The following is a 21,821-nucleotide window of genomic DNA, read 5'->3' as shown; positions in this document are numbered from 1 at the left end:
CTGTTCTTGTACAGTTTGAGCGCCTCTGTGTATATCTCTGCTAGGCTTAAATAAGTCACCACTTACAATATTGAGTAGAAAGAACGGGTTGGAATAGTCAGCATTTATAAGTCAACTGGTTACATGATACAAAAATATATAGCCAACCTCAGAATTTATAGCAATAACATTTATGTATCGTGTTACTCCTAGAACAATCCAATTTATAAAGTGCCTATCGTGTATACATAAGGAATAATCATAAATCATTTACATTAAACAGTGTCAACTAGCAAAACACAACTTTCCTCCTAAATTCTGCACACTAAGATTAATGAGGTTGTTGAAGGGAAGCACACTAAAAAAAAAAAAAAAAAAAAAAAAAAAGCAGCTCTGATTCATCCTAGGTGGAGAACATATCCATATAAAGGAGCAGGTGTCTGTAGTATGATTTAGAATACCTATGGAACATCTCTGGAAAATATTAACTTTCTCTGAAGTAGAGAGCTGTCCACGAATTAAGCTGGGAATGTGGCAAGAACCCAAGACGGTCACCAACTTCAAGCTTTCTTTTTATTTCCTTCTCAGTAAAGAATAGATTAAAAACAAATAAACAGACAAAACTTTAGGCCCTGTTTGACCAGTTGTCTGACATGTTTTCATCTACAGGCACTTTTAGAAAACATGGCAAAGATTATGTAGATTACCTGCTTTGTCTCTTTGACTCCCATTTGGAGAGAAACTTCAATCAGTGACCAAAGCTATCAAAAGTTCTAAAGTGAAACTCAAATATATTTGTGGATTTTCTCCCGTTCACCCCTTAGCTCATTCCCTATTCAGACAGGCAGGTGTCTTTAGAAATGTATGCTTTGGGGTCTCAGATTAAACCTCTCCTTCTCCTTAAAAAGCCTTTAAAATAAATAAAAGGGAATGTTTTGACTGTAAAGGCATTTAACCTTATCTGAAATTCACACCTACACAGCTGAATTGGACATCGTGTTAAAAAAAAAAAAAAATACAGCATAGATTGATCTTATAGGACTTTGGTCCTCTATCTTTTGTCTTTAGGAAAGATTACAGGAGTGACCCTTTCTTCCTGCTTTAACTCACAGCCTTAAAAATATCCATTGAGGGGTGCCTGGGTGGCTCAGTGGGTTAAAGCCTCTGCCGTCAGCTCGGGTCATGATCTCAGGGTCCTGGGATTGAGCCCCGCATCGGGCTCTCTGCTCAGCAGGGAGCCTGCTTCCCTTCCTCTCTCTCTCTGCCTGCCTTTCTGCCTACTTGTGATCTCTGTCTGTCAAATAAATAAATAAATAATATCTTTAAAAAAGAAAAATCCATTGACTAGTTTTAGCCAAAATGGAAAAATAACATTTTAAATTATATATTTTTAAAAGCTTGTTCTTTAAAAAAGAAAACTAATTTCTCCAAACTCCACTGATGACAAATATGACTATGGAGAGAAACAACTCCTTATCATGGTTAAATCTAAAATTGAATCTGAAAAACAGAGAAACATATAGCAAGAAAATTTGTAAACTAGCTTTCAATGAATGAACTACCTGCTGTTTCCTATCCACAGACAATTGGCACTGTGTAAAGATATGCTGTAATCCAGAAAGCCAAACAAAACAAACACCATACACACACGGAGTGGTAACAGAGCAAACAAGAACAAACTTTTCAGTTGAAGCCAGAACTGGTGGTAAACTGAGGTTTTCAGGAGGGGGTTTTAAAAATAACATGTTGGTGTGGAAAGCCAGATACATTATAGCCTTTCCAGAAATATTTTGAAAAGTGGACACCCTCCAAAACAGCTGTAGCATTTCAGTAACATTAGTTGATAGAGAAAAATATAATGTCTTTCTTCACAACTGAGAATACCAAACTTAACAACGAACAGTGACGAATCTCTTTTAGTCTCTAGTCTCTTTAATAGAAGATTTGGATTAAAAAGCTTATCAATTTATGAGTAAGAGTGTTAAACCCTCAGTGTTTTTGCTTGTGCAAAGAGACAAAAGGTGGCACAGTAAACCTGTCTTTAATTAACATGTTTACTCTTTAAAAATATCAGGAAATCATGGAATTCCTTCCCATTTTTGAGTAATATTTTGATTCACTTAAGAAAAACTCCTCTTGTGTTCAGAGATGAAACTTAGAATCCCAACCTAACTCCTGCTTGTCAGTAAACTGAGAAATCTAGGTAAAAACAAAGCATATTTATGACTGTTTCCCTGGCAGTTGCTATGTTATTGTCCACATTATTAAAATACTATTTTCTAACCAATATTAATGAAAAGTACACAATCACTATGTAGGCATTTTTACAGTATCCACATTTTCCAATGATCAACCTATATTTTCTACCAATTTTCTTAAGATTTCTCAATTAAAGATAATTTCAAAAGAAACAACTGACATCACCAACATGTTCTAAAACAAGTATTGCTAAAAGGAAAGAAAGAAGCAAATCAACAGGTAGTTTGGGCCAATCATCAAAAGGATATTCTTTACAAATCACTTTCATAGACCTGATTTTTTTTTCCAAGTAATAATATTTGTTTTTAAATTTCTTTTATTTGAGTGCAGATGACACACTATGTTACATTAGTTCAGGTATATAGTTTAGTGATTTCACAAGCTTATACGTTATACCATGTTCACCACAAGTGTGGCTGCATCTGTCCCCTCCCATCACTATTACAATATAATTGACTGTATTCCTTATGTTCTGCCTTTTATTCTGATTAATACTTTTTTTTAACTGAACTGACTAAATTGAAGGGACCTAGGATGCACATAAACACAGGTCCCCATCGCAATAAAAGTTGTTGAACAAACATTGGAAAACGTCTTTTTATCCTAACAGAAGTCTTCTGAAGTTGCCAGTTTAAAGTTTTTACCTTCAGTAAAAGATTTTGCCTCTTTTCCTCATACACAATAGTAGTTACAGAAACACCTTCAAGGTGAACCACTCACTTCTACTTTAGCTAACAAGAAAATAAAAATTCTCTTTTATTCTTAATTTGATTTTATCATTTAAACAACTAGTTATAGATTATATTCATTTTGTGTCTATTTTCAGGAAACAGTCTAAGTAAAAACACATTTTCCTGCATGACTATGACTATCTATATTGGTTTTTTGTTTGTTCCAGAAGACACTGATTCATTGTTACTTTTAGAGTTTCTTAATCTAGAATCCATGGATCACTAAGAAATCTACAGTTTTCTAGAAATATATGCAAAATTTCATGTGTGTATACCCACTGTGATTTTTCTTCTGACAGCAATTATTTGTTTGTTTGTTTGTTTGTTTTGCTAGCTAGCATCCATACACCCTCCTTCTATTAAAAGTTCCCCCCCTTCCCTCTGGGAGGCATCATAGAGATGCCTCGAGGCATCTCAATGCCTAGTCCATGGAACGTGATAAAGCTGACTCTATCTCTTGCTCCAAGAGAGGTACACAAGATTAGTCTGTGATCTAATCAAAGCTAATTAGTACAAAGAGACTTTTGATAAGGCTTCTGGGAAAGAGACTCTCTTTTTCCTGTTTGATCTGAATGAACCATGAGAGGATGCCCATGCTATTGCTACCATCTTGCTCCCAAGTAAAGCTAAAACTGAAGCTGTCTCAGTGGAAGCTAAGAAATGGAGAGAAGCTGAGTGCCGCATACATTATTTCAATACAGAAGTTAGCACTTTGTCTAGACTTTCCATATTTTAATAAATAACACAAGTACCTGCATGCACATTCATACCATCTTACTCCCCAACACATGCACAAGTGACTCCTTCTTTCTTCAGCTTAACTGCTACTGGCTTTCTCTGACCTTTACTATACTTTATTATTAATAAGTATACTTTACCATTAATAACCTTTACTATTAATAAAAATTCCCCTCTGTATCTTTGTATCTGTCCATCCTACCTGTCTCATTACATATTATCAAAATCATATGCCATATGCTATTTCTTAATTTGGTGCACATGAATTTGATCAGTTTTCCAGTCCTTTTCTGTCAAAGTATATAAGTACAGGATTGTCTTCCAATTTGGGGGAGCGGGGAGGCAGGAAAACAGATTAAAAACTGAGGATTCAAATAGAGAGCCATGTTATAAATTTCATCAGGAGTAGAACAAATTGAGATTTTTATTAGACATACATAAGAAAACATATTTCGGTCACACAAATATCTTTAGCATAGATTAGAAGGAAAGGATTTTTATGCATTTTAATCTCCATTCCAACCACACTTAGCTGACATAATTATGGGGCCCCTAAAAGTAACTGTTGGGGTTTAGAAGCACTTGCCACTTCCTTTGAACTGGCTCTATAAATGCCAAGAGTGAGTATTTCAGATTAAATGAATAGATTAATAAACATCTTTGGAATATCCATCATTAAGGTTGATTTATGTTCTATTGCCAGCAGTAATTCAAGGAAATGCCATGCTATTCAAAAAATATTTCATGTCATTCTCACCATTTTGCCAATGTTATGACACCACGTAAGTATGACAGTATCTATATTCTTTTGCTGTTCTAACTATACTCAAAAGCCAATAGATATTAAACCACTTTAAGTTTACATGGGCATCAGCACAAGAATCACTCATATTTATAACTCTGATGAATGGCCTTTCATTTATAAATTTATAGTGTATCCATAATTTCTTTAGGGAACCAAAAGGTTCATTCAAAAAATTGCCACAACATTTATCTATGCAAAGATGATGGATATGGTTTATAAAATTAAATGCTTTTAAAAATTAAAATCATATTGCAAAAAAAAAAAAAGGGACTTTTTTTCTTGGGTTGCTCACATTTTAAAATGATCCCAACTGCACTCTCAGCACTTACAATGCTTAATCTAGATAACGTATTAATATATGTTCTAAATAGATCCAAATATATTGTTGTTAGTGCTGTGTAGCAGCAGTATGAACTACTGGACATCAAATTCGCTTAAATTTATTATTTTCTAATTCAATTCCTCTATATTAAGCTATAAAATATATAAAGTATAATTGGAATATAATATTTCTTATTTATATTACTGCATTTACTGTACTATTTCTTCAAGACCACTCCCAGCACACTGCATGGTGTATGGTAAGCATGGGCTATTATAAACTTTACCTTAAATTTAGTACATATTTGCCAAAAATCACCATTAATTAAATAAGGAATCCTATTTTACTGCAATATGGACTTGGCTCAATTGGAGAAATCAGTGAAGTAGGAGAAAATGAGAGGTGAAAATGATCACTAAAGTAACCAATGAAAAGCGGAATATTAACATTACAAGAGTGAAGAAGAAAGCACATTGTTGTTATGTGCGATGTGAGATGGTGGCATTCCTATTCTCCCTTCACTTGCCCTCATGTACTATAGTAGTAGGAAATACAGACAAATCTCCATGCTATGTCCCCACCCCCGAAGGCAAAGGAAGTAAAACTACTTTTTAAAAATCTACCCTATTATTAAAAGAATATATTAAAAGACTGAAGCTGAATTTAAACATTTGATTAGTTATATGAACAACAATCTCTAAATTACTAACTTTGTCATTAGCTCATCCAGCCAAAAAAAAAAAGTTACAAATGCATGCAAAATTCATAGGCAAAATAGTTCTTACATATTACACTCTCTCTGTTCTGCTTAAAACTAACATAATATTAAAAAATAATAAACAGTTTACATACCCCAGTGGATCGCTAGCTCCTTGTGGACAGGAACATATTTGTCATCATCTTTGGGTCACCAGTGTCCAGCACAGCACCTGAGATATAATGCATACCCCATAAATGTGTTTGAATTAAGTAAATGATACAGTGCTGACTGGAATCCACTTGGAAGGTATGAATTCAATGACATAACCATTCTATATAGCAATCTTCTTCCTCTAAGTCCTACATTACTAAATTATCAGAGCACATTCTTATATATTTGAATGACAACTTTTTCCTAAAAACAATTCTCAAGAATAATTGCTTCTAAATTCTTATTACATTATATATTATTATTGTCTTTTGGTAGAGGCAACAAAATAAAGTGTTTAAAATCATGTACTTTTGAGTTAGGCTGACGTTGGCTTAAATTCTGGTTCTACCATTGACTATTTACGTGGTCTTGGGTAAATCTCTTAATCTATAAATCTCAGCTTATTTTCAAAAGAAAAATAATCATAGCATCATTAGTGTCCAAAAATTAAAGGAAACAATGCTTAGCACGCTGCCTGACATACAACATGCCTTCAATAAATGGTAATGACTATCTGCATTCATTTCTCTTTCCCTCCTTTTCTGTGTGGTGAAGAGTTAACCTTATGCAAAGAAAGAGCTGGCTTTTGTCTTTCACTAAGAGGTTATCTCTAGGTCTTCCAGATGGCACATCTGGCAGGAGTGTCTTTACTTGCCTAAGAGCTTTGACCACAGGACAGTCAAACTGTGATTTTGGATAGAGGCTTGGTCCATGCAGTATCAATTCTGCCTCTGGAAGGAACTGGAGACTAAAGGTAACAACCCAATAGTGAGATCCAGGAGGGGCTGAAGGCTAAAGGTCAACAACTTGGGCAGTACGTGATCACATCCCATTAATAACTCTGGACACCAAAGGCTCAAGCGAGCTTCCCTAGTTGAAAAAGTTCCATGCATACTGCCATATTGATGCTGGGGAAGTAATGCATCCGACACTATGAGGAGAGGACAATGAAAGCCCTGTGGTTGATTCTTCAAGCCTCAAACTTTGACTCAGCCTTAGCCTTATACTTATCAGCTTGAGACCCAGCTTTATATACTTTTTCACCTGGCTGCTTTTAATTTGTATCCTTTCCCTGTAATAAACTATAACCTTGAGTATAATCTGTTTTAGTGAATACTTCTAGCAAGTTGTCAAACCGAAAGGTGGTTTTAGAAACCCTTCAAACTTGCAGTTGGTGTCAGAAATGAAGAGTAAGTGGGGAAATGTGTTTATAGTTGACTAATTGTATAGTTAGTTAAACTCTTGTACTTCCTTATTTAGATCTAGAAATCCCCAAAACTTTGAAAGATATTTTACTTTATCATTCAAGTTAACTTAACAAAGCTCTTACTATTAAAAGTCACTTTGGGGGCGCCTGGGTGGCTCAGAGGGTTAAAGCCTCTGCCTTCCGCTCAGGTCATGATCTCAGGGTCCTGGGAAGGAGCCCCACATCAGGCTCTCTGCTCAGCAGTGAGCCTGCTTCCTCCTCCCTCTCTCTCTCTGCCTGCCTCTCTGTCTACTTGTCATCTCTGTCTGTCAAATAAATAAATAAAATCTTTTAAAAAATCACTTTGAAGTGATGGTGTTTATGTATAGATTATATGGCATTGTTTTATTTTTCCTTGCACAAACAATGAAAACCACCCCCATTGCCACATCCCAGTAATAAATATAGAAATGTTTTGTTTAGCTTTGGTAATGTGAATGGTAGAAATATTCAGAAGTGAATGAGTCACAAACAAGTAAAATTTCTAAAGATTAGTAATAGTAGACCTGTCAAGGTCAGATATTAGAAAATTAACTTCATTAAAAGATGTGCTGGGGCACCTGGGTGGCTCAGTGAGTTAAAGCCTCTGTCTTCCACTCAGGTCATGATCTCAGGGTCCTGGGATTGAGCCCCGCATCGGGCTCTCTGCTCAGCAGGGAGCCTGCCTCCCTTCCTCTCTCTCTGCCTGCCTCTCTGCCTACTTGTGATCTCTGTCTATCAAATAAATAAATAAAATCTTTAAAAAAAAAAAAAAAAGACGTGCTGATTTTCAAACAAAATGTTAATTAAATCATACTTTTATTTTTGCTTTTCCAAAGTGCTTAGATAGCATTCTACAAGACTCTGTTCACAACTTGTGTTTTTCTTTTTAATGTTATAAATTAAAGTTTGGTAGGATGAATTTAAGAAGCTCCTCCCAAATTCTCCTAATTGGGAAACATGCTCTGCATAGTCCCTAGAAATGTGAATATCATGAATTTTACTCTCCTAAACAGGTTATATTATACACTCGTTTAAAAAAGATTTTATTTATTTATTTGACAGAAATCACAAGTAGCAGAGAGGAAGGCAGAGAGAGGGGGAAGCAGGCTCCCTGCCAAGCAGAGAGCCCAGTGCAGGGCTCGATCCCGGGACCCTGAGACCATGACCAGAGCGGAAGGCAGAGGCTTTAATCCACTGAGCCACCCAGGCGCCCCTATATTATAAAACGGGAACTATCTGGTTAGACTTAACCCTTTAAGTCCTGATCTAGAGATCAAAGACAGAGGGAAATAGAGATTTGAATCATAAAGAGGCTTTGCTAGCTTCAGGATAGGGGAGCATTCCAGAGCCTCAGGCAGCTATGGACAACCCCAAGCTGACGGCCAGCAAGGTAACAGGGACCTCAGCTCTACAACCACAAAGAGCCGAATTCAACCAACAAGAATGGGTTTGGAAGCAAATTTTTTTCCTCAAGAGTGCATGTAAGAACTCAGTCAGGCCAACCTTGATTTCCGCCCGTGGTTCTCTGGGCAGAGAAAGCCACACCGTGCCAGACTCAACCTGGAGAACTCCAAGCTAGTGAGTGGGCCTTGTTTTAAGCCACTAAGTTTTTAATAATTTGATACACCAACATAAAATGAGTACCCATGGGAACAAAACTGCATGTATTTTACCGACCTCTCTTCAGTCTTGCTCTGAAAACAAGTGTCAGTTAAATGCTTGGATTCATGTAGACCCCAGGTTACCATGGCCAAAGCTGAAAATTCACTGACCCACTCTGAACAAGATATACAGAAAAGATGCGATGTAGCCAGAAGCTGTACACTGAATGTCTGTGCCCTCCAAATTTCGTATGCTAAAACCTAGCGCCCAGTGTGATGGGATTAGGAGGTGGGGCTTTGGGAGGTGCTTAGTTCCTGAGGGTGGAGCCCTCAGGGATGGGATTAGCACTCTTATCAAAGAGACCCCAGAGAACTCCCCACTTCCTTCTACCCTGTGAAATTACAGGGGAAACATGGCTACCTAGGAAGCAGGCTCTCTCCAGACAGCACTGTGCGGGCGCCCTGATTACAGGCTTCCCAGCCACCATAACTGTGAGAAATAAATTTCTGTTGTTTATAAGCCACTCACTTTATGGTATTTTTATTATAGCAGCCCATATGGACTATGACAAAAATGTATTTATTGCCTATAAAATAGATCATTTGAAACCTCAACTCTCTATCTCCTATATGGAAGGTGTTGAGAAAGTAACTGTTAAAAGATACTGTGCTGTATCTCTAGGTTTTCTTGGGCCATCTTAAGGGGTGGGAGCCGTCAGTGTCCATGCCTTCTTGAGGCACACGTGGGAAACTAGCATATGTTCAGTGCAGAGGGACAGACTCTCTAAGTACCTAGAGAAAGTTTAGAGGTCACGTAAAAGGAATCTCCCAGGAGCCTTCATAGAATGTGTGACAACAGTTGCTCCCTGTCTCATTCCCTTTTCTTTCATTACAACGCTGCCATATTATTTTTTATAAAACACAAATCTCATCATGTTGTACCCATATTCAAAATGACCAATTTTGATGGCCCTCAAGATATAGTCATACATCCATTTATCCACTAAATATTTAAGTATGTATAGGATGCCAAATTCTGTGCTAGGTGATAGGGACACAATGGTCAGTATGATAGACAAGGTCCTGCTCTTCATGGAGCTTTGCTCTTTCAAAAATATATTTCCCATCTTATTCATAAAAGACTATAATTAATCTTTAATCCCTAACTTGGGCTTCGCTCCTCTGGGAAGCCCTCTTTGACACTTCTAGGCAAACTTAGGCATGCCTTCTCTCCCATAAAATACTGTTTCTAATCATAAAATAAAATTGACCATATTGTATTAAAATGGCATGAGATTGCATGCCTGCCTCCTCCACAAGCAGAATATAAGGAGAAAATTCAGGAAGTGTACATGTCACAAACTCCTAGAGTCAAGAAGAGATTCTGAATGAGAAGTTCCTCTTGGGAGAATCTCCTCCTTTCTGTAGGGTAGTCTGTACAGTATATACACATAATGGAGAGAGAGTATTCTAACTTGAGAGTAGGAACTGGGCTGGGAGGTAAGGAATGGGAGCTCCTGGAATAGCCTAGCCATGTGCTAGCCTACACATCTTCGGTATGTCACACTGTGATGATAATTCCTCTTGATGTTGTATACTCTCTTTCTCAGTTAGGAGTTCCTGGAGGTCTCACCCTTTGTAGATTCCAGTATGCAAGTGGGGAGGTCAGCTACTATCTAGAACAAAGGGGCTATTAATCAGCTTACCTAGTGGGACAACAACTTTGAATGACAGAATTTGAGAGTGAAAAGTTGTTTAAAGTTTTCCAAAAATTCCCTGTGAAAAAAAACAAAAGCAAAATATGGATCCTAACAGATAGAGCCAATATAGAAATTCTCACGTACTTAGGGAAGAAGGGGGAAAGAAGTCTAGGGTAAGGAGAGAGGCAGAGCTCAGAGACAGGGGCCAGGCTTTCTGCATATCTTGTTATTAAACTGGTAAGGAGGTGGGGCAGGAGAATGTCAGCTGGATAAAAGGAATCCAAGGGCCTATGGGCTGACAGTTCTCTTTCAGGGCATCCTTTTTTGGGGAGGGAATGGAGGAGGTCAGAAGCCTCTCAGAGAATCCCTGTTGTAAGTTTTGTACCCATGTAACCTGGAGAAGGAGAAATAAAACGCTGGTGAAAGAAGGTTCTCAGACTGAGTTAAAATTGGTTATTCTTCACGGGTTGTGTGCATGTGCAAAGAACCTAAAAATTTCCAACACACACACACATACAAGTGCGACACAGAGAAAGACTGAGAAAGCCTTGGGATGAGAAAAGAAAGAGGGAACTCAAGTTCAAGGCAGCGGCAGGTCAGGAGCAGCCACTCTGGCTCAGAACCCAGGTGGGGTCCGCCGCACCATCAGGAATACAGGCCTCTACTGATAGAGACAGTATCAGGTGATACTGTCACCTGAGGGGGCAGAAGCCAGGAAGGATACAGAGGTCAACCCCAGGGTCAGCAGGCACAGCTGTGATGCTCCACACTCCTGCGCCAGTCACAGCTATACATGAACCCCTCAAAGATGGTTTCGTTAGCACGCACAGGGGCAGAGCCAGCACAAAAGTAAGCAGCATCCCTCTCGGGGTCATGGAAGTGCAGGGCTGCTGCCAAAGAGGGCTGCCTCCTTACATTTTACGTCCAGGGTATGTCCCTCACCCCAGCCTAGTACTAGGCTTGGGAAATAGAGAAAAAAACAAAAACAAAACAAACAAACAAGAAAACGCAGAAAGAGATGGCTTGATAGTAAGGATACTGAGTTATTTTGTGTGATATTGTATTTACTTTGGATTGGCTTTCAATCTGTCCAGTAGGGTAGGGACTCATGAATAAGAATACATATGAGAACAGCTCTATTTTCTTTGTCTATTAGAGTATAAGTGGATACATTGTGACTCAATTAGGTAAGTCTCAAAAATTATTATAATTGTTTCTCAGATTATTTTAATGACCCAATATATTTAAATAATTCTAATTATTAGAACTCAATTTAAACAATTAATTCTATTTAAAATACCCAAGATAAAAATCATTTTTTTTCTTTATACTTTATATACTATCGAAGCATATCAGGTCTACTTCTTCCCATACTGTTGAAAATCACATGTTACCTCACTCAACAAAGGAAAAAACCCAACAACTCAATTTCTTAAGAGTTAATAAGAACGATGACCACCTGTACTCTCCCGACACCCGGAGGCATATTTCCTCGTGCCAAAAAGACACATGATCTAAAATCTTAAATCACTATAAATCTGAAATATTCTGGCAATTCCCCTAATTTAAACCATTGTGTGTTGTGGTCCCTTTTACAAATTTCAAGAACTTTCTCATGTTCTATTTAATAACTTTATAGGTAGCTGTACTATGTTGGAAACTGTCATTAGGACCTGCAGGCTTTGCCTTTGTGCTCTAGCCAGCCAGCTGGGTGTTCTTGGATGAGTCACTTGTTCTTTCAGAGTATTACATTTATCACACTAAAGGACTAACCTAACCGAGTTCTAAAGTTCCACCTGCTCTAATGTTTCCACCTCAAATAGACAGCATCTTCCAATAGTATCATAACCTTTCTACTACTTGAATAAGGCACAAAGTTAACTAATTGGCCAATCACAATAAAAGAACTGATAGCATGAGGAATTAGAGGCAGAAATGTTCAAGATGGGGGATGATCCACAGTCATCATAATCAAACACTTTTTGTATAGGAATGACTATGCACAGGCATCATGCTAAATGCTTTACATGACCCTATAATTATGGACTTTAATATACCCATTTTACAGACAAGAAAACTGGCACAAGAGATTAAGAAATATGCTCAAGATCACACAGCTAGAAAATCTTTAGCTAACTGTGATACTCTTATTAGCTGCAACCAAAAGAACTCACCTAAAACACAGGTTTTAGGACAAAAGACATTCTAGAATCGCCACATATTAGAAAAGTTCACCATAGCCATTTCTGAAACTACAGTTAAAGAAGACTATTGAAAGAAAGAAGTTATTGCTCAAAAAATTTATTTTCATGAGGCGGTAATAAAAAAAAAAAGCATACAAAGTTGAAACTGGAAAGGATATAATCATTTCTTGACTGCATTCTGCAGGGGATGAAAATTAGTTTACCCTAGTTTACTAGTGACTGAAATGCGGGGCTTCTCTTTCAGCCTAGTGCTGTTCCTGGTCCTTTTCTAAAAGTTTTGGAAAGGCCGTTGTGGCTGAGAGTGCAGGTTCCGAGGCCAGCCTGCTTCTACAAGATGTGAGGACTAATACCTATGGGATAGGGTTGTTGTGAGGAGTAACATAATGACTACATTTCAACCCACAGGGCCATTCCTGGCAGCCAGTAAGGGCTTAGTAAATGTTGGTCTCTATTATCACCATGATAACACATGTGGAAAACAAGGATCACTCATTCAGCAACACACAGAAGAGAGCACAAAAGACTTGTTAATAAATACCATTTAAGATTTATCCGTCCAGGGGCGCCTGGGTGGCTCAGTGGGTTAAAGCCTCTGCCTTCAGCTCAGGTCATGATCCCAGGGTCCTGGGATTGAGCCCCGCATCGGGCTCCCCACTCAGCGGGAAGCCTGCTTTCCCCCCCTCCTCTCTGCCTGCCTCTCTGCCTACTTGTGATCTCTGTCAAATGAATAAATAAAATCTTAAAAAAAAAAAAAAGATTTATCCGTCCAATTAGTCTATTCCTGACTCTCCTAAGCACACCATATAGACAGCAAAGAGTAAATTTTTGTGAGGACTAGAGATAGAGGAAATGAGAACTCAATTACTAGCAAAGTTTTAGGGAGGAACCCTAGCTTCCAGCCTGAGCTTTATCATTAGTGACTGGATTTTGGAAAGCCAGACCACATCTCCAAGTCTTAGTTTCCTTCTTGGAACTTTCCTACCTAGGGATACCTCTGGAGGTTTCTCAAATTTCATTCATAACTGAGGTCCAAAAGATTTCATACATTAATTTAAATTATTCTAACAAAGTGAACAGTATATAATCTTCAATTACAAAATCTTTTGCTTTCTTGTTTTGCATCAGATTTCCTGCCATTATTAATTTAGGCATGATGATAGGAAAACATGTAAAATTTGAAATTCATAGTCTTTTATCTTAAAAGGATCATGGGTGGAAGAAAGGGGGAACAAGTGCCCTAGCTCTGTCCCTTGCATAGCCCACCACTTGCTCAAGGGATCCTAACTCATAAAGGAGGAGGGCTGTATAGCTTTAAAATGACTTCATTCCCATATTTACATATTTTTAATAGGGCTATGATGAATCTCCTTCCGCTTGACTCCTATTTTGAGCTGTGATATTTTAATCTCCATTCTTGCTGCAACTTAGCAGATGAATGTGCAGTGTGACAGAGCTCAGAGGAAATAGTATAAATAAAGCAAAGTGGAGCTATGACATCTCACATTTTATAGCTTTTTTATTGTAGCCGAAGCATAAACAGAGCACAGCTGTGTTATACTTACCGCTGTGAGCACTCCCTCAATCCTCACCCCCTATTGCTTTTAAAAAGACAGTGCTCTTATTCAGAAAGCTTTGGCTGTGGGTAGCATGGCCCCACTGGGGCAGCCTCTACCCCAAACCTCTGCATTTGATGCTTTCCTCCTGGTACAGATGCAGATTCATCGTGTCCCGTATCATTCACCCAACTGAAAACCAACACGCCAACTGCAGCCCACACCGTACCACAGCAAAAACACGCTGCTCTCACCTACCTATCGGAAGATAACTCCACAAGGAAAACTATAATTGTCACTCCTTCTCAGCGCACACACTGCACCCAAATAATTCCCAAACACTCTCTTAATAGAAGACACACAACTAGCTAGCAGTATTCAAAACAGTACACTCTCTTAATGAAAATGCCTTCATTTTCAAAGAAGAAGTTGTATTTCTCACTTTCAAGTTAATTCTTAGTCATGTCTGGGTGAAAGTTGGAAATGCCAAGACACTGAAATAGAGTGTGAGTTAGAAAAGTGGTGTTGAGACGTGCAACATAATTCCACGCACTGAGACAGTCATCGGGTTGTGGAATTCTTCAGGCCAGTTACGTATGTCAATAAATCTGAAGAAGACAGAGTAAAACAAACAGCAAGCACCTCCTACACTCTGACAAATAAGAAGTCACGTATACTCAGAGTTGATTAGCCCAGGATAAGCACCTGATCGAAGCAAAGCCAATCAGAATGCTTCCCTGAGATATTTTATTTAAGTAGGCTGGAAAAGGCAGCCAGCTATAGAACTCCTGAGCTGTCATCAATGGAGACATTTCCTCCCCTATGGAGAAATCTCTATTATTGCAGGAACAACCTAAAGTGACAGGGAGACAAGAGAAAGGGATCAAACCCTGACAGAGTATGACTTCTTGGTCCCAACTGCTCCTGAGGGCAGTCTCCATTCCTCCCTTCCCCCAGTTTGGTTATTTGCCTTCTCTGTATTCCTTTACTCAAAAAATTCCAGCTCTTTCTCTCAAGCTGCCTTAAATCGAATTTTATCACTTACCAAAAAAAAAAAAAAAGGAATCCTAACTATTACACCTTCTAGAAGAGACTTTTTTTTTTTTTTTTTTTTTGCAGTTGGGTTAAGATTTATTCTTCCTTTTTCAAATACCACCACACTATTTGTGGGAAGGAAGGAAAACCCTCTGGGCTTGTAAAGGAATGTGTAATGAAAATTCAAAAGACACATGCATCCAAGTGAAAAGAATATAGGGGTATAGTAGCCTATACAACAGTGAAGTGAAATGAAAGACAGGAAGATTGATTTGCATCATCATTAACATGGAAGGAGAAAAGCACAAGAACACAATAACTGCGAGAACCACCTCCATTGACAAACATAATTGTTTCGAAACAACAGGCCCAACTGGGCTAACACAGGGGCAAAGTTGGTACCCCAAGCTTCTCAGCTATCTATCCGCCCAAAGTTGCTCTTCTGCCAAGCTCATTGTTTACCAAGCTGCCAGCCCAGCCCAGGGATCTGATTAGCAATTTGCACTTTTGTGAGAGGATTAACAGAATTCCTTTGTTTTGATGTCGGATTATCAAACTGCATCTTTAAAGAGGTGTGACCTCATCCAGATTCATAAGCCTGCTCCCTTGAGAATGACTTGAATTTTACTCTACTTGCGCAACATATAATTTCATAAAGGAGTTACTGTCAAAACATGGTACTCAATTCTTGATGTGTGCGAAGAAGCACATTTGTAATGTAAATAACCTCAGAAGTTTTGTGATATTTTAAAATAACCCATCTGGTGGGAAAACAAGGATTTTCAACCCATTTGGTTCCAGCACTGTAAATTAGTGTGCATCTAGCTCATAGAACCCAGAGATAAACCCCCTTTTCCAAACTGAGACTCATGATGCTTTTATTTTCAAGGGCAAGTATTTTTAATTATCTCAGTCTCCCGAAATGTTTTAAAAAAGGAAAGCAGAATGCGCAAAAGAGTAAACTGAGGAAAACCAGAGAACTTGATGGCCAAGTTCAAAATGATAGCGGTAGCAAACGGTTTATACTGCTTGGTCTATATGTCCGGCTTCACCTAAATATAAAGATGAGTGAGGAAAATACAGTAAGAGCTTTGTATTTCGTTCAGTAATAGGCAACTAATCAGAAAGAAAGTCCCCGAAATTTCCACCAAAGTTCGAAACAAGTGAAACTTCCAAAGGGGGCATCTGCAGGGCAGTATGCAACAGATTGAGAAAATCCGTGTGCAGACATTGCACGAGCGTAGTTTTTACTTGAGGTGGCAATCACAAACAGAATGCACAAGACCAGGCCAGCCTACAAAAGGCGTGCATTACCAGTGTGAGAACTGTATCTTGGGAAGTACGGAAATGCTCATTCAGCTGCAGATAGTAGAAGGGCAGTCTGGCCAAAACAAAGGCTGCAAATGAAGCAGTAGCTTTACTTGTTGACAAACTAAAAATCCAAAACAAACAAGCATCCAGAACATCCTGTTTCATAAGGAGGAAGCAAGTATAATTAAATATGTCTACTTTTAATATTAATATAGATTGTTCCCCCAAATTTAATAGATTTGGAATGTTTCTTTACATTAGGAAACCTTCACTTACAGTGAGAGTGTACCAGGCAGGCCTGATAAATAAAGTGACAGATATGTCGGTCTGTCTATACAGACATGGCTATTAAATCAATGGTCTTAATGGATGGTTGTGTGGACCAATGAACTCACTTGGAAACCTTTTTTTTTAAAAATCAAGCCATGTACCCCAACTTACAACCGGTAGATGGGATGAGAATATATTTTTCTGAAAAATCTTAAGTCAAGTATTCTATGAATCCCTCTTAAACAGCCTTCTCCTATATTTGAAAATAGCCCCTCTGTATGGATTATTTGCTAGTTGTGCCTTACTAACTAAATTGCAAATGTCCTTAAAAAGGTGGATCATGTCTCTTAAGAGCCTCATGCAGTGACCTGCACACAGTTTGGTGTTCGGTAAAAGTTGGATAAATAAATTCAAAGGACTTGTGGTTAATTAAACAAATTCTTCAGGGAGACTAGGAAGGAAAAAACAATTTAGTAAGAATTTGACTTTAACCCAAAGCTGCCGACATGGAATTCAAGAAGAAAACAATGTGCATTATCTTTCTGTCACCATAAATACAGAATCAACCTTAAGTTATCCATGCATTCAACATATATCTGTTGAATGTCTCCATTTGCTAGGAACTCACTTGGGCTCTAGGGATAGAGCAGTAAACAAAACAGACAGAGCTCCTTGGCCTCGTGCAGCTAATATTCCAGTCAAGGAGAGAAGACATAAACAAGATAATTAAATTGAGAAGTACTATGTTAGTTAAAGAAGGGCTAAGGAGAAAAAGTCAGGGACGATACAACGTGTTTAGGGAAGTGCTAGGTAAAATTTTAGATAGAAGAGAAGGAAGGGCCTCACTGAGAAGGTGCCACCTGAGTCAAGACCTGAAGAAAGTGCCGAAATGACTTGTTCGGTACGGAGCAAGAGCACCTCAGGCAGAGGGCAGCTTGTAGAAGTGCAAAGGCCTTAATAGGGATGGGGCCCAGAATGTCAGAGAAAGACCAGTGGGCAGTATGGCTGCTGCAGAGTGCGTTGGGGGGGGGGGGTGCGGGGGGAGTGTAGCATAAGGTGAACTCAGCGAGGAGCCCAGTAGGGGCTCACTCTGCTTCTTGAGGGTCACAGCTAAGGACTCTCCTGAGGAAGGAAGTTGCTGCAGACCCTGTAGCAGAGAAGGGCATAATATGACTAATCTGATTTACACTTGAAAGGGTCACCCTGGCTGCCATATGAAAATTGACTGAAGGGGAACAAAGGCAGGAGTCCTGTCAGAAGCCTACAGCCATAAGCAGAAATGATGGTGGCTTGGGCCACACCAGAAATCGTGGAGACCAGGAAAGGTGGTCAGAGCCTAGGAATATTTGGAAGGTCATGCTGACAGAGTTTTGTTGAGAGATTAGGTAGAGGATAAATGAAAGAGAGAAGTCAAGGATGATTAAAGGTTTGGGGTGTGAGCAATGGGAAGAATGGATTTTCCTTGAACTGAGCAGGAGAAGACTTCCAGGGAGCAGGTGTGAAGGGCACATCCAGGGCTCATTTACATGTGCCATGTGGAGTTGCCAAGGAGCCTTTTGGAAATGTGTGTAGAGTTCAGGAGAGATGTTACAATGTTACAGAAATTTATATTCTCTAAACAAAAATTTTTATTTTTGTTACAGAAATTTATATTCTCTAAACAAAAATGTTCCTAGCTCCAAACACTACAATCAGTTGTTTTCAGATGAATCTTTATTTAAAAGACAGGACAGAATTTGCAGTGTCTAAAGTAACGGTCTTTTAAAACGTACAGAAATCTTACACAGCCATTTGGTTTTAATAGAGACAATTTCTTAAAGCCCGTCATATACTGATAAATCATAGGCCATTAAATTCATGCTGTCAACGCACATAATGAATGGTAAAGTAATAGTCTAAGTTTGGTGGTCTGACTCAATAGAACTGGAGTTCAGATAATCCAGAAGAACAAATATTTAACACCATCTCTGGATGTGTATGTCTCACATTTTTCCAGGAATGGCAAGGAAACTTATAAGCTCATGCTTCTGAAGGGTCTGTTGATAAGACCTCACGCTCAGCACATTTTAAGTTTTATGTTTTGGCTTTAAGATTTATGGAAGATTTAAAACAATAAATTGAAAAGATTAAGTGTTTTATAGTTTCTACTAAATTATTTGTCTTTTCCTTTAAATCATTATGTAAAAATGACTTTGATAATTGCCTATTACCTTATAGTCATTATCATCACCACCACCATCATCATCACCAATATCATAACTATCTTTTCCTAAGCCCTCCTACGTGCTACGCCTTATGTATAACTTTCATAATTTTACATACCAGATCCTGTGTGTTCTTATATGTTTTAAATCATTTAATTCTAATATTAACCCTATGTTATTCATAAACATCTGTTACCCTGAAGCCAAATGTCTCATGAAAAAAAAACTTACAGGGGCGTCTGGGTGTTTCAGTGGGTTAAAGCCTCTGCCTTCACCTCAGGTCATGATCCCAGAGTCCTGGGATCGAGCCCCACATAGGGCTCTCTTCTCAGTGGGGCGCCTGCTTCCCTTCCTTCCTCTCTGCCTGCCTCTCTACCTACTTCTGATCTTTCTCTGTCTGTCAAATAAATTAAAAAAGAATTTTAAAAAAAACTTACAGAAAAATGTCTTCTTCTGCATTGTGAAACCAAAAACAATAGTGAAGAATGAAACATACATAAGTACGGGGACTTGAAAGGAACTGAGAAGGTTGTACTCCTAGGCACTTGTCCCATAATTGGGAAATGTCTACTAAATGCCCTATTCCGGTGAAATGCCATCCATTACAATGAACCGACAATAATTTCAGCGGCAACGTGGTAAAAATTAAAATAGCACTTACAGAAATAAGGAGTAATCCACAACTACTGACCTTTAGTAAAGAGTAAAATCTACTGTACAAAATATTGAGAGGAAAAAAATTAAAGTCATTTCTAAAAATACAAGAAGTCTAATCAAATATTTATGATATATAACTGGGTGTCCAGAAATAAATTAAAAGAAATAGAAAATATCCTTCCACAGTCTTGAGTATTCCTTCCAAGTCCTGCAACCGCTTCAGTTGGCAGGACATAATCAGTGGTTTATTTGCATATTGTCCACAGTTGTAAATGAGCATCTTCGTTTCTGGATTTTGGCACTGGACCACGTAAATGATTATACTGCTATATATTTAATGTAGTAGATATAAAACATGGCACAAAGTAAAAGTACCAATTTTAGAAAACCGTAAAACTCATCAAATAACTTCTCTAAATTCCTCAGCGTACGTCGCCAGCAAACTGTGGGGTTGCTGCAAGTAGCTTGCTTCTCCATTAACACAATCTTTCAAGGACTGTCCACTCTCTTCTCATATGGCTTTCATCCCATATTCCTTCCCTATAGATCCTGTGTGGGCAAAAGGAGTGAGGCGTAGCATAAAGCATGCCTCTTGGCCAGCCCGGAGTCAAACGTGGGGTCCGTGGCAGATCTAGCACTCCCCCTAAAAACTGGAAGGAAACCTGGTGAAGCATACAGGAGAGAAGATACCCACACTTTGACATCTTTCATGCTCAGGAAAGCCAACTATAATTTTCTTAGACTATTCAAGTGTCATATTTTTACTGTCATTTTAAACTAAAAAGGAAAGTAGGGCTAATATGCATAATCAGTAAAATTGTTAGGGAGGCGAATTTTATTTCTCCAGATCCTACATCCTCTTTGACAACAAGCTTCTTTCTTTTTCTCGTGCCATTTTTCTCAGACTTGTCTCTGACCACCCTAGAGTTCAATTTATTTGTCAGTGAAATTGAACTCAGGGTGAACACCCCATACTTAACAATATTCCCTTTGCTTTCCCACTATTATCAAAATGTACCTATTCCATGTCCTATTAGCCAAAGCCCAAATCCTGAACTTCTAAAACCACAGCCAGCCAAATGTTAATACAATCGGTGCCAGTATGCCAGCGGTTAGAGACAGAAAGTGAGAGTTGCAAGGGAAATTTCAGAGGTGATGAATTCAACCCTTCACTTAAAACTGGAATCCTCTCCATAATTTCTCTATCATATCTCAGATTCAGTACAACTCTATTTCCAGAGATCAGGATGCACTTCATTTTGAGGCAAAACATCCCATTTTAACTTTCCTCTACTGGTTTCCGTTCTAGAGCTACGCATAATCATTTGTGTTTCACACCCACGTACAAGTTCCACTTTTCAACCAGCTCTGCGCCCTCGTTTGCTGATTTCTAAAATATATCAAGAGACCCTCTTGCTCCCAGGCTTCTGGTTGGGTTTTGAAAATGGGAGCAACTGCAGGAGATCAAAGAGTGAGAGAAGAGTAAGGTCGGGATATGTATTTCTGCAGATACCTCCTTGCAAGTGACTTTCAGAATCTGGTGGAATTTCGCCCGCGAAGTGGGCCTCTCCATACAGTCTCCCCTCTCCTAGCCCCTTCAGGCCTAAAAGCGGAGACCATGCTCTGCCATTATTATTATGCCCAGAGTACTGTACCAACCCCTATCAGTTCCTTTCAATAACAGCTTTATTGAGATATAACTCATACACCATACAATTCACCCATTTAAAGTGTACAGTCCTTCAAGTTGTACAACCGTTACAACAACCAACTTCAGCACATTTTCATCCCTCTAAAAAGAAACTCCGTACCTATGAGCAGTAATCTCTATTCTCTCAACCCCTCAGCCCTAAGGCAGGCACAAAATCTACTTTGTTTTTATAGATTTGGCTAGGTGGGCATCTCACCCTGTATGTGTTCTCTTGTGACTGGCTCTTGTCACTCAGCAAATGTTTCCAAGGCTCATCCATGTTAAAGTGTCTACTGCTTCATTTCTTTTTATTTCAGAATAATATTCCATTGTATAGATATGCCACATTTTATTTATCCGTTCTTCAGTGATGGATATTTGGGTTCCTTCCACTTTTTGGCCATTATGATTAATTCTGCTCTGAGCATGGTATACCAGTTTTCATGCAGAAGTATGTGTTCAACTACATGAACTTGAGAATGGAGTTACTGAGTCATATGGTAACTCACAAGGTTTAACCTTGTGAGAATCTGAGAGACAGACTTTTCCAAGCAGCTGCCCATTTTATACTCCTGTCTGCATTGTATGATGGTTCCAATTCCTCCCTACGCTCACCAATACTTA

At 38.6% G+C, this 21,821-nt stretch overlaps 1 protein-coding gene across 1 annotated transcript in view; it reads right to left on the bottom strand.

Annotated features, from left to right (window-relative positions):
* Positions 1–21,821, bottom strand: part of SOX5 (SRY-box transcription factor 5) — a 977,646-nt gene that overhangs the window by 795,454 nt on the left and 160,371 nt on the right. Inside the window, exon 3 of the mRNA XM_080810710.1 lies at positions 5,687–5,763. The gene's annotated coding sequence lies outside the window, so the exon portion shown is untranslated. The remainder of the gene's footprint in view (positions 1–5,686; positions 5,764–21,821) is intronic.

The sequence above is a fragment of the Martes martes genome (genome assembly GCF_963455335.1).
Source record: "Martes martes genome assembly, chromosome: 8".
In the NCBI taxonomy this organism is placed as follows: domain Eukaryota; kingdom Metazoa; phylum Chordata; class Mammalia; order Carnivora; family Mustelidae; genus Martes; species Martes martes.
The sequence above is the reverse complement of the archived record's forward strand: the minus strand, read 5'-3'. Positions and strand labels throughout refer to the sequence as shown.